The sequence below is a fragment of the Apodemus sylvaticus genome, chromosome 1 (assembly GCF_947179515.1).
Source record: "Apodemus sylvaticus chromosome 1, mApoSyl1.1, whole genome shotgun sequence".
Lineage (NCBI taxonomy): Eukaryota > Metazoa > Chordata > Mammalia > Rodentia > Muridae > Apodemus > Apodemus sylvaticus.
The window spans coordinates 49,283,905-49,297,701 of NC_067472.1; the positions used below are offsets into that span (position 1 = coordinate 49,283,905).

The window sequence follows — 13,797 nt, forward strand, 5'->3', positions numbered from 1 at the left end:
TTTTACCTCATGCTTCTGACCTCTTTATCACCAAAACCATGTGAAGTAACATTATTTGGATTAGATGATGGAATTCTGTATGACAAAAATCTCAACATTATTTTTATTATTAATATTTGAAAACAGTTACTTCATATCATATATAATGAATGTTAACAATTAATGAAAAATGAGGTCATATATTACAGGAGAGAAACCAGAAGTGTATACTATGAGCTGAAGAGAAAAATATAAAGTGAAATTTATGTAACTTTATTTATAAAAAAGAAATAATGATAGTATTAAAATACAACAGTTATCATGCACACATGAAGTTAACTTACTATGCTGACCTCACAAAAATTTATGAAGTAATGTTGCATGTGAATTCATTAACATCATAATATTGATTTAAATATTAAATTGACATCATATTTCTAGCAAGACACAATCAAAATTCACAATAAATTTATAATATTTTCAATGTATGAGGACAGAGTGCTCCTTAAAAACATAACAGTTGAGTGAAAACAAAGACAAGAAATATTTACAAATAAACTATTCATCAGAACTAGAGGTCCAGTGTGTAATATGCTTAAAAAATACTTTAGAATTAATTGACTAACTGGAGTGAAGACATTAATTTTCCAACAACTTTCTTAAATGCATTTTGACCTCCTTGTTCCTTAAGCTGTACACTACAGGGTTCAGCATAGGAATGACCATGGTGTAAAACACAGATGCAATTTTGTCTGTGTCCATGGAATGATTGGAGCTGGGCTGTAAATACATGAACATGGTTGACCCAAAGAAGATGGATACAGTGATGAGATGAGATGCATATGTGGAGAAGGCCTTCTTATGAGCTTCAGCTGAATGCATCCTCAGGATAGCAATAATAGTAGGTAGGTAAGTATTTAAGATAACCAAGAGAGTGAAAATAGCATCTAAAGTACCCACGATAAGGACTATGATCTCATTTGTGTGGATATTAGAACAAGAAATGTCCAGCAGTGGGGGAATGTCACAGAAAAAGTGATTAATCACAATGGAATGATGGACAGACAAAATGCAAGAGAAATATGGATAGAGGATTTTAACATCCCACAGAGGTAGCAGCAGGTGGCAATTAGAATACAGGTGGTACTTGTCATGATGGTTGTATAGTGCAGGGGTTTGCACACTGCTTCATGACGGTCATAGGCCATTGATGCAAGGATCAAGCTTTCAAAGCTCCAAAGGCTAAAAAGAAGAACATCTGGGTTGCACATCCATTAAAAAATATGATCTTATTTCCTGTGAGAAATCCTTCCATCACGCTGGGGGTGATTTCTGAGGCATAAACACAGTCCACCAGGAAGAGGTTGCAGAGGAAAAAGTACATAGGAGTGTGGAGTCGGGAGTCCAGCATAATCATCATGATCATCCCAAGATTCCCAAATAGTGTGATCAAATAAATGACAGTGAAGATAATAAACAAAGGGATCTGAAACTCTGGAGCATCTGTTAACCCCACAAGAATAAATTCAGTAACCTCTGACATATTCTCCATCAGTTATTAGGGAAAGATTATGACAAATTTCTAGAACAAATAAATATGCTATTTGAATATGATTGGAATTCTAAAATTTAACCATGAGCTTTTATTCAATTCTTTTTTCCAGTGAAGGACAACATATATAAGAAGATGCAATGTATGCTCAGGAACTGAAGGCTATTTTTGCTCATTTAGAATTGATACATATGAACACTGAACTTATTTTTTTTTAATTTATTGATATATTTATTTATATTTCAAATGATTTCCCCTTTTCTGGACCCACACTCCCCGAAAGTCCCATCAGTCCCCTTCCCTCCCCCTGTTTTCCCACCCACCCCTTCCCTGTTCTGATTTTGCTCTATACTGCTTCACTGAGACTTTCCAGAACAAGGGGCCACTCCTCCGTTCTTCTTGTACCTCATTTGATGTGTGGATTATGTTTTGGGTATTCCAGTTTTCTAGGTTAATATCCACTTATTAGTGAGTGCATACCATGATTCATCTTTTGAGTCTGGGTTACCTCACTTAGTATGATGTTCTCCAGCTCGACCCATTTGCCTAAGAATTTCATGAATTCATTGTTTCTAATGGCTGAATAGTACTCCATTGTGTATATATACCACATTTTTTGCATCCACTCTTCTGTTGAGGGATACCTGGGTTCTTTCCAAATTATGGCAATTATAAATAGGGCTGCTATGAACATAGTGGAACATGTATCCTTATTACATGCTGGGGAATCTTTTGGGTATATGCCCAGGAGTGGTATAGCAGGATCTTTGGGAAGTGAGGTGCCCAGTTTTCGGAGGAACCGCCAGACTGATTTCCAGAGTGGTTGTACCAATTTGCAACCCTAGCAGCAGTGGAGGAGTGTTCCTCTTTCTTCACATCCTTGCCAACACCTGCTGTCTCCTGAATTTTTAATCTTAGCCATTCTGACTGGTGTAAGGTGAAATCTCAGGGTTGTTTTGATTTGCATTTCCCTAATGATTAATGAAGTTGAGCATTTTTTTAAGATGCTTCTCCGCCATCTGAAGTTCTTCAGGTGTGAATTCTTTGTTTTACTCTTTACCCCATTTTTTAATAGGGTTGTTTGGTTTTCTGGAGTCTAACTACTTGAGTTCTTTATATATATTGGATATTAGCCCTCTATCTGATGTAGGATTGGTGAAGATCTTTTCCCAATTTATTGGTTGCCGATTTGTCCTTTTGATGGTGTCCTTTGCCTTACAGAAACTTTGTAATTTTATGAAGTCCCATTTGTCAATTCTTGATCTTAGAGCATACACTATTAGTGTTCTGTTCAGAAACTTTCTCCCTGTACTGATGTCCTCAAGGGTCTTCCCCAGTTTCTTTTCTATTAGCTTCAGAGTGTCTGGCTTTATGTGGTGGTCCTTGATCCATTTGGATTTGAGCTTAGTACAAGGAGATAAGGATGAATCAATTCGCATTCTTCTGCATGTTGACCTCCAGTTGAACCAGCACCATTTGTTGAAAAGGCTATCTTTTTTCCATTGGATGTTTTCAGCCCCTTTTTCGAGGATCAAGTGGCCATAGGTGTGTGGGTTCATTTCTGGATCTTCAATCCTGTTCCATTGATCCTCCTGCCTGTCACTGTACCAATACCATGCAGTTTTTAACACTATTGCTCTGTAGTATTGCTTGAGGTCAGGGATACTGATTCCCCCATTCTTACTTTTGTTGCTGAGAATAGTTTTAGCTATCCTAGGTTTTTTGTTATTCCAGATGAATTTGAGAATTGCTCTTTCTAACTCTGTGAAGAATTGAGTTGGCATTTTGATGGGTATTACATTGAATCTGTATATTGCTTTCGGCAAAATAGCCATTTGAACTATATTGATCCTGCCAATCCATGAGCAGGGGAGGTTTTCCCATTATTTGAGGTCTTCTTCCATTTCCTTCTTCAGACGAGTGTTAATATAAATGTGAGGCACAATTCATTACTATCAGATAAGTTGTTGTGTACTGCACTAGATTGTATGAAATTCATTTTTACTATTTGTAATAACTACATATATGTTTGTATAGGATACACATATTCTACAGAATATATTGGAACTTTAATCAGGGGCAAACACTGTGAGAAATACATGTATTTTTTTGTCAGCATAAGATTTCAAAAATGAAATTCACATGTGATATATTCTGTACCTTCTTAAATATATGGAATGATCAGGAAATCTGATCTCAGCATATCTAGGTTTTTATGCTAATTCATGAGATTTCTTAGTTGGATCTTCTGCTTTAAATATTAGTACATAGAGGAAACTATATGTTATATTCATTTTTTTCAGAAGAACAAAATGTAAGGGAACAACTTTTCAAAATTGAAGAGCAAAACTGTGCCTGCTTAATACTCATGCCACAAATTTTTTCACATAGACAAATGTCCATTACACACCAGCATCCATGTCTTTTTAAATTGTAATTCAGAAATACAGAGTAGACACAGGAAAATGTTTTCATTCTTCTTCAGAGACTTTGTGATTTTTAACAACCAATATTACATAGCATATTTAATTTATACACCTCCAAATTGGCTTATATATACCAGATGACTGCCACTGGTTACAGAATGAATGTCAATGCACTCAAGAACATATTTTATTCAGGAATAATGAGACGTATTAATTGCCATCATTAAACATCATTCTTATTCAAGTTAGGAGAAGTATAAGGATAGCCACTCTGAATGTGTTTTTTCCACATATGATGCAGGTACCTCCTGTATTTTTGAGCAGAATTGTCACCTTTGAGCTTCTTCTTCTTCTTTTTTTTTTTTTTGGATTTGTTTTTTTCGAGACAGGGTTTCTCTGTATTGCCCTGTCTGTCCTGGAACTCACTCTGTAGACCAGGCTGGCCTCGAACTCAGAAATTCGCCCGCCTCTGCCTCCCAGAGTGCTCAGATTACAGGTGTGCACCACCACCACCTGGCTACCTTATGAGATTCTTAAGGAAACCTTCTGATACTGAATATCAAAATATGAATGAGATAAAAGAGTAAAGTGTGGTGGAAAGAGGGATGGAAAAGATAACTCATTACATTTGTAGAATGAGTATTCAACATTTATTGCCATTATTTTCTCTTCTCTTTTTTTTTTCAGAAGAAAATAAGTTGCTTGATTTGGATCCCCTTACAATTCTAACTTTCTATTACTATATATTTTAGTGCTTACCATTGTTCTAGATACAGACAAATGTACAAAAGTATTGGGATGTCAGAAACTTCATTCCCTGAGTATTGGTCTGCCATCCACGCCTAGGAAAGCATTGTGAGGAAGGATTTTTGTCCTTCTTCACAATCAGATACTAAATATTAAACTATGAATGGTATAAAATAGTGTGATGAGGGCAAAAGGTAATAAAGCAAAATGGAGATGATTACTCAGTGTGTTTGTAGAATGACTATACAACATTTATTGCCATTGTTTTCTAGTTTGTTCTTTCTTAGAAAACAAAAAAATGGCTTGATTTACAACCCTAATTTCTATCACCATATATTTTATTACTTACCATTTTTCTAGAAAGAAACAAGTGCACAAAAGAACTGGGATATGAAAATGTCCTTCGTAGGAATTGGTCTGACATCCACATTCAGAAAAGCACTGTGTGAAATGGTCTCCTTCCCCTCCTTCACAAGCTCTGGTATACAGCAGTAATCTAGCTTGTGTACACTTTGTCAGTATCAAAGCAGAAGATACAAGCTCCTCCCATACCTCATAGGAATCAGGGTATATAATAGATATTTCTCAAGGCTTGTGATCCATTGTTGGACATTCTTTTTGACCTTAATGAAGTCATCAAGAGGTTTAGAATTTTGGTAGAGAGTCCTTATGAGGACATGAAGGAATAGATTTTTACTGGGAAGTTTCTCTAATTATAATGCCATCTGGGTCACAGTAAATTAAACAAGAAAAATAAAAGCCTTCTACAATCTCAGGGTCAGATATCCACCTTGTGCTTTTGGTGTTTAGGCTCTCACATGGTTCTAGAGCATTTTTTTTCTTTCCTTCTAGTTGGTTTTAAATAAAATATTGAACAAGGACTATCTTAGGACTATGGGTAACTTCTAGGTCTCTCTCTCTATATATATATTCATCAACTTGTAAGGGGGTTGTCATATAGTCACATTGATGCACTCTCTAGTGATTTGGGGTAAATAATGTAAGATAATATTTTCTACTTTTAACTTTTATTAATTATGAAAACTTGAAAAAATTTCTTTGGTAGTAATTTAAAATAGACACTGCATTCCCCTCAGTGAAAATGATCTTCTTTTGTAGCATGAATATAGCTAAGGAGTACGGTTAAGCCTTTTATTCTCTTTAAATTTATGAGCTACACCCCAAACTGATGTACCACAACTGCCTAAATATTAGCTAAACAAGAACAAATGCGAAATATATACCAAATACAAGAAGGGCTTAATATCTCACCAAAAACAGGCTAATAAAGAATGCTGTATGGGGAAATTAGTCCTGTCCAGCAAAAAGCATAACAATTGGTCATCAAATAACACATCAGCAGCCCTGAAATAGTGTATACAAGTAAAATAAATAAAAAGTATATATATATATATATATATATATATATATATATATATATATATATATATATATATCCAGACTGGAAGAAAACAATTAAGTACATGATAGAGTGTAAAGGAAAAAAAAAGTAGAGAGAGATAGTACATAATGATATTATAATCCCAAAAATAAAAAAAAATAAATGACACAGATTCATTTCTTTTCTTTTTTTTATTCGATATATTTTTTATTTACATTTCAAATGATTTCCCCTTTTCTAGCCCCCAACTCCCCGAAAGTCCCATAAGCCCCCTTCTCTCCCCCTGTCCTCCCACCCACCCCTTCCCACTTCCCCATTCTGGTTTTGCCCTATACTTCTTCACTGAGTCTTTCCAGAACAAGGGGCCACTCCTCCTTTCTTCTTGTACCTCAGTTGATGTATGGATTATGTCAAATGGATGGAGCTAGAAAACATCATACTAAGTGAGGTAACCCAGACTCAAAAGGTGACTCATGGTATGCACTCACTAATAAGTGGATATTAACCTAGAAAACTGGAATACCTCTTTTCTACATAGCTATCTCTGGTTTCAAGTCACACAGTAGATTTATCTTTCCTTTATCAATGTTGTCAATAATGGTTAAAAATCTGTGCTGTGTTCTTGTCATTTAATTCCAAATTTTATTTCTGTTTCCTGAAAATGTTTTATCTAGGCTGGCCAATTCAATGTTTCCAAGCTTCACTGTAATATTTGTGAAAACAAAGTGGTAAAAAATGAAATTTGTATGAGAAAAGAATAAGATATTGCAAGGAGGATATATTATGGATGAAAAGATTGGGGATAGGCATATGAATATCAAAAATACACACAATAAATTAATTATATCCATTCAATTTCTCCATTCTCTAAGTCTCCCTAGATCTCCTCCAGCATGATCAACCTTTATGACATTTTCCTTTAGCTGTTATAAATTAAGTTTATTTAGTTCCTATTATATGTACACAGGTGTGTAGCCATGAACCAGATCATGTGCAATGTACCCAGTGCTAATATCCCAAAGAGGAAATATTCTTCCTTGCTCTAAAATTATCAGATTCCAGTATGTCCTTACTCAAGAATCAGAGAACAGGTATTTGTATGTACCTAAACAGGTACATATTTGTGTGGGAGTGAGTGTGGTTTCATATGTGTCTGTGTTTGGAAGTCTAAAGACAATTTATTCTATAAACCTCAAAACTCCATACACTTCCTTTGAGAAAATGTCTCTTATTGATTTGGAAGAATTCTTTTTTCCATGGTAAATTTTGATCAGATGTGTAATTTGTCTGACTATTAAAGATAATATTTTGTCATATTAATTATGTAAGGTCCCTAGATGCTAACCTCAAGCCTGTAATTTGAGTTCATTTACTTCTTTTGGACGTTGGTGAAATAACTGATCAAAGGGTGAGAAAGGAATTAATGAAAGGGAAGAATAGAAATTCAGACTATCACCGAGGAGTGGCTTTTTGGGGGTAACACCAAGTGTTTAGCCTTATTAGCAATCTCAAAGCCAGTGGAAGGCAAAAAGGTGGAACTCAGTGTCAGGAACTAATAGTGACTAACATGATGCTTGCTCTCATTGCTCTTCTTCTTGCATTGTATTTGAAAAAAATATCAAATAAATAGGAATTATTCATTATCTAAAATTTTTGATTCATGTTTAGTTACTGGAAATCAAATGTGGAAGTAGAGAAAAGAAATGAAAGACAGTATATAGAGAAAATCTATCAGAAAAACTTCTCCTTTTAGCTGGCAATAGCATTCAACACAAATATGCATGCTTGGTCAAACTGCTGAGAATAAGAGACTGAGTGTCCATGACACATTAACCCTACCATCACTACCTAGGCTTTGGGAACATAGGAAGTGTAAATGCAAATATATAAGAGAAAGTGAATGAGAAGGAAATCTGAGAAATGATAGCTGCTGGACATCACATGGTTAATGTAATCATTCAGCAGCTATAGTTACCTGCACAAAAACTATTCATGACTAACTGAATAAAACATCCCTAATGTATTTGTTAGATGTTCTCCAGGCCTCACATCTTAGTTGCTAGCTTTTGGAAATTAATATTTTCTGCAGAATAAAGAAACATTTTTGAGGATGTGACAACTATATACATTTCCCATTTTCCAGTGCATAGCTCTACAGCCATAAATAAAACTCACTGCATAAATGATTTATTTTAAAAACAACAAGAAGAACAATAATAACAGGAATAACAAGAGCGTGTAGTTTGGTGGGAGTGTCTTACAGTAGCCACAGGAAGAGTTGGGGGAAATTGGATGGTAGATCATTAGAAATTACATTTAATTTTTCATGTATGAAAAATTTCAAATTAAAAATAAATAGTTGCAACAAGTGTAAATATTAAACTTATTTCACAAGTATGTAAGTCATGGAATTTTAATTGCTTTTGTACTGAGTAATTGGAGTGAGAATAAATCACTACCTTCAGAGAGAGTTTGCTTCCTGAGAGAGCTCCATTTTTGTACATTTTTTACCTAGCTCCCCAAGTTAGCCTCCTAAATATTTTCATAGTCTTGTATGCTGCTATTATTTTAATGAGACAAGTCTCTGACCAGTCTGCCATTGCTTTCTATTCATCCAGGTGAATTCTAATACATTTAGGATACACAATGGCCATTTTCAGATTTTTGTGGGTATATGTGATGAGTCTGAAACGTATGCAGGAAAAACTTATCCAAATCTTAGAAAGTAGTAGAGATAGTTTTATCATTTTTCCCACAGATGAAGAAACGGAACTCAGAGTTAAATGATTTCAAAATGCACAAAAATTATTATCATACGCATTAGACCTGAACCCAGGCTTCCTACTTCTCTAATGATGATCTTCCTCCATGTCATTATAACTCAGCAAACTTAGAACCTTCACAATAAGCACAGGAGAAATCATCTCACTACACTTAAAAACGTATATATTTATTAATGTATTCTCTTATATGTTACACACCTGTTTTCTCACTCTTCTCTCCTCTATGTACCACCCCTCTGCTCCACTCTTCCTATCAAGTTTCATTAAGACTAGGCAACTCACCTTCTCTTAAGGCTGTATATGTCAAACCCAGCAGAAGGACAATGGTCCCAAAATCCTAGGTAAACGCATTAGAAGCAACCATTGTTTACTCTCAAATGAGCCCCACAAAGATTTCAGGCTACACAACTATAACATATAGGTAGAGGACCTAGATTAGACCCATGCAGGCTTCCTGGGTGTGGTTTCTGTCACAGTGAGTCCCTTTAACTCCAGGTTTCTTGGTTCTGTGAGATTTCTTGTGGTACCCTTGACAATTCTGACTCTGAAAATCCTCATTCTTTTCCGAGAGTCACTGAGTTCCACCTAATTTTTGGCTACTGGTCTCTGTGTATTTCCATCAGTTGCTGAGTACTCTCTAACTGTAATTATGTCCAGCTCTTGTCTATGAGTACACTAGAATATTATCAGGAATTATTTCTTTTCTTATTTTTGTAGAGGCAGAGGACAGAGAGTATGTTTGGCTCAATCCTAGGTCCAGTGAGATTTTTCTTCTTCTTAATTTAAACTTCAATGTTATATTTGTACTTTCCCCTATTTTGATATCTTATCTGTTTGTAATTTATCACCATTTTGAAAATCTGTTCTGGTGAGGGGTAGCAGAGACCACTATCCACCTCTACTTCTCATCTCACTGCTGACTTCCTCTTTGATATGACCGTCAATATCATGTACTTGTAAACTATCTCTAGTTAATCTATGGATGCAGATAATATTGCATCTTTGGTCTACAATGTAGTTATCCTCTTAGTGAACTCTGTGGTCTCTAGTCTGAGGAGCATGGAGATATAGAGCACATGCATACATGTTGTTGATGAGGTAAAGTTTCTTTAGGATTATTCATCTGATGACATAAAATCCACCAAAAAGACATTTAATTATTCTTATTATTATTCTATGGAATAATACAATATTAAATCTTATTTGTTGTACATAAAATAAATTCAGTCTTCACATTATCAAAGCTTTTAGTTAAAAATTATCCTACTTATCCATAGTTTAGAAACTATTATAATGTTTAAAGAATATCCACTTAGTTAAATTTTATCCAGGTATAAATAGCACTTCCACTGTATGAATAAATAGTTCAGTGTTTGATAAATTATTTATTACAGAATGGCTTGTACATGTGACAGTTTCCAAGAAGTAAATATTTAGGTGAGAATGAAAAAGTAGAGGTATATTAATCACTTTTTCTGAATCATTATGATAACCCAGGATATTTCAATTGTATTTTTCAATGCATTCATCACATAACAGTTTCTTCAAGTCAGTAACAGCATTCAGATATTCAATGGGACAAATTATTTAAATAATAAAATAATGTGTAAAATATATTATGAAGCAGTGTAATTATTTATACATCATAGGATCCCAAATACTTAATTAATTTTATTTTAATTGTACACACTTATTTGGTATTGCATGACAATTTGCTATTTATACATTCAACATGTATAAACCAAATGAGAGTACTGTATTCATTTGACTAGAATTGCCCTATTAGGCCCAAATATTTGAACATCTGGTCATTCAGGAGTGGTATACTTGACACAGATTAGGAGTCATGCTTTGTTGGATGAAGTATGTATCTTCTAGTGGGGTTTCAAGTTTTGTACAGCTCCATTCAGGTCCAGTTGGTGTTTCCTCCAGATGCTTTTGGAACCAGAGTTGGAACTCTCAGTTACTATCTCTAATTGAGTACCATCATGCTCTGTTGCATGAGGATAATAGACTGACCTTAAAAACTATATTATTAAGTCTCAATTAAATATCTTAATTTGTCAGACTTGCTGTGGTCATGGTGTCATTTCACACTAATAAAACACTGACTAAAGCCTGTAGCTACCATTTCATTTCCTTAAACTTTAAAAATTCTTATTTTCAAATGTATTATGCTTATTTTTATTATATTATTTTTCATAAAATATATGCTATTCATATTTTCTTTTCCCAAATATTACTAGATTCTCCCCACCTCTTTATCAACCCTTATTTTCTGTACTTCCACTCTCTAACACAGAAAAAGGAATCATATTCAGGAAAATAAACAAAGGCTACAGGAAAAATAATCTAACAATCCATTTTTCTATTGAGAAAAGAATAATGATCCATCTGACTTTTTTTATTTTAATGATGAAGAAATTGTTGAAATTATTTAAAACAATAAACATGTTTCTTAGAAAGAATCATCTTGCTAAAGATATGAATTTTTTCTCAACAGGTAGACTCAGAAGATAGATTTGGGGTTTCTGTGTTAGTTGTCAAAAATTTCCAATTTGACTAAACACCTTTCCTACATAAATAAGCAATAATTATTGAATTATAAAGCATGCATATGCCCAGCCTGATCTTTCTGCCAGGGCAATTCATCAGCTTGTCTGCTCCTCTGAAGGCCTCACAACTTAACACCTCCCAGGATATCTGCTGTAGGCAGGGCAATAGGTAAGAGACCCTCCCAAATAACCACAGCAGATGGTAGCCCAAGGATACATAGCAGACCCATCCCCACACCCTCCCATGCTTAAGTTCTACCACCTTTCAAGCCTGTGCCTTCCTCCTGGGCAGATCATCACCTTCTGTACTCCTCTGAAGACCCCATAGTCTCAATGCCACCCAAGGTATCTGCTGAATACAGGACAAGAGCTTAGCAGCTTCTCTGCCCCACTGAAGACACAACATTCTGAAGGCCTCCCAGGAAAGCTGTTGTAGCCAGGAAAACAGATCAACATCATCAATGCCCCTCTGAAAACCTCTGAAGATCACACAGTCTGAAGTCCTCCAAGGAGGTCTACTTCAGCCAGGGACACAGGCCTCTCAGGAGACTTGCAGCACACCAGGAACACAGGAGTCATGCTCCAGACTGAGATACTCAAACCAGCTAACACCAGACATGACCAGATGGTGAGAGACAAGCCAAACAAAGAAGCAACAGAAGCCAATATACTTTGTCATCATAAAAAATCTAGCTCTCTAACCACAGTAAGCCCTGTGTACACCAACACAACTGAAAACCATGATACTGACCTAAAATTATATCTCATGAAGATAATAGATTCCTCTAAGCAGGTACACTCTCAGCCAACCATTAAACTGATTACAGGGTCCCCAGTGGAGTAGCTAGAGAAAATGGGAGTTGAAGGAATTTTCAATCCCATAGGAGGAACAACCATATGAACCAACCAGTACCTCCAAAGCTCCCAAGAACTAAACCATCAACGAAAGTCTACACATGGAGGGACCAATGGCTCCAGCTTCAGTTAAGTTTCTTTTGTGAATGTGGTTGTGCTTCCATTTCAGGCATAGAAGTTCAGAATTGAGAATTCATCTTGGTGGATTTTACCTTTGATGGATTATGAAGTGTCCTTCCACATCTATTTTGATTGCTTTTGGTTTCCTTCTATGATTTTCTTGAAAGTATTTTCTGGCTCTTTGTATCTGGAGTCCTTGCCCTCTTCAATTCCTATTATTTTTAGGTTTGGTATTTTTTATATTGTGCTCCAAATATCCTGGGTTTGGGGTTAAGAACATTTTACACATTTTATACTTTGAATATTCTTTGACTGAGGGGGTCAATATCTTGGATGGTTTCCTCTAAGACTGATATTTTCATGAGAAGACAGATGGGGAGATTACAGAGTACATAGACTGCTAGACATATGATAGATGATAGGTAGCTAGGATGGATGGAAAAGTGGATGGACAGACACACACACACACACACACACACACACACACACATCCTTGGCCCAGGAAGTGGCACTAATAAGAGGTGCTGCCTTGTGGAATAGATGTGGCTTTTTTGAAGGAAGTATGTAATTGTGGGGGTGGGCAATGAGACCCTCCTCCTAACCATATGGGAGCCAGTCTTCTAGCAGCCTTCAGACGAAGATGAAGAATTCTCAGCTTCTCCTGCACTATGTCTGCCTAGACACTGCCATGCTCCTGCCTTAATGATAATGGATAGAAACCTCTGACCCTGTCAGCCAACCCCAATTAAATGTTGTTCTTATTTAAAAAAAGACTGAGATTTTTCTCTTTCATTTCTTACATTGTGATGATGATTCTTGCATCTGTATTTACTGTTCTCTTGCACAGGGTTTCAATCTCCCAAGTTGTCTCCACTTATGATTTCTTTGTTTCTTTTTCTACTTTTAGTTCTTGAACCATTTTGTTCAGTTTCTTTCCCTGTTGGCTCTATTCTCCTGGATCACTTTAAAAGATTTATTGTTTTGCTCCTTTGTATACTGAGTTTTCATGTATTTCTTTAAGGGAATTATTTATGTCCTCCTTTAAAGGCTTTTATCATCTTTATGAGATGGGAGTTTAGGTCAAAATCTTGTAATTCGGGTGTGTTAGAGTACTCAGGGCTTTCTGTAGTAGAAAATCTGTATTCTGATGGTGCTAAGTTTCATTTGGTTTTGCTGCTTATGTTTTTGTGTTTGCCTTTATTCATCTGGTTGCCTCTGGTGTTAACTGAACTGGGTACCTTAAATTGGAGAAGGCCTCTTTGAAGGCAGGTAGGGCTGGGTTAGAGCCTGCTGCCTGGTATGCAGGAAGTGATGTTTCTAGTTAGGAAGGCCTTCTATGTTCTTGGATAGAGCATACCTTTCCTTCTGGGAAACAGGC

The 13,797-nt window shown here is 35.7% G+C and overlaps 1 pseudogene; it reads right to left on the bottom strand.

Moving 5' to 3' along the window:
* Positions 1–592: 592 nt before the first annotated feature.
* LOC127678037 (olfactory receptor 5B12-like) lies at positions 593–1,531 on the bottom strand (annotated as a pseudogene).
* Between the last annotated feature and the right edge of the window lie 12,266 nt (positions 1,532–13,797).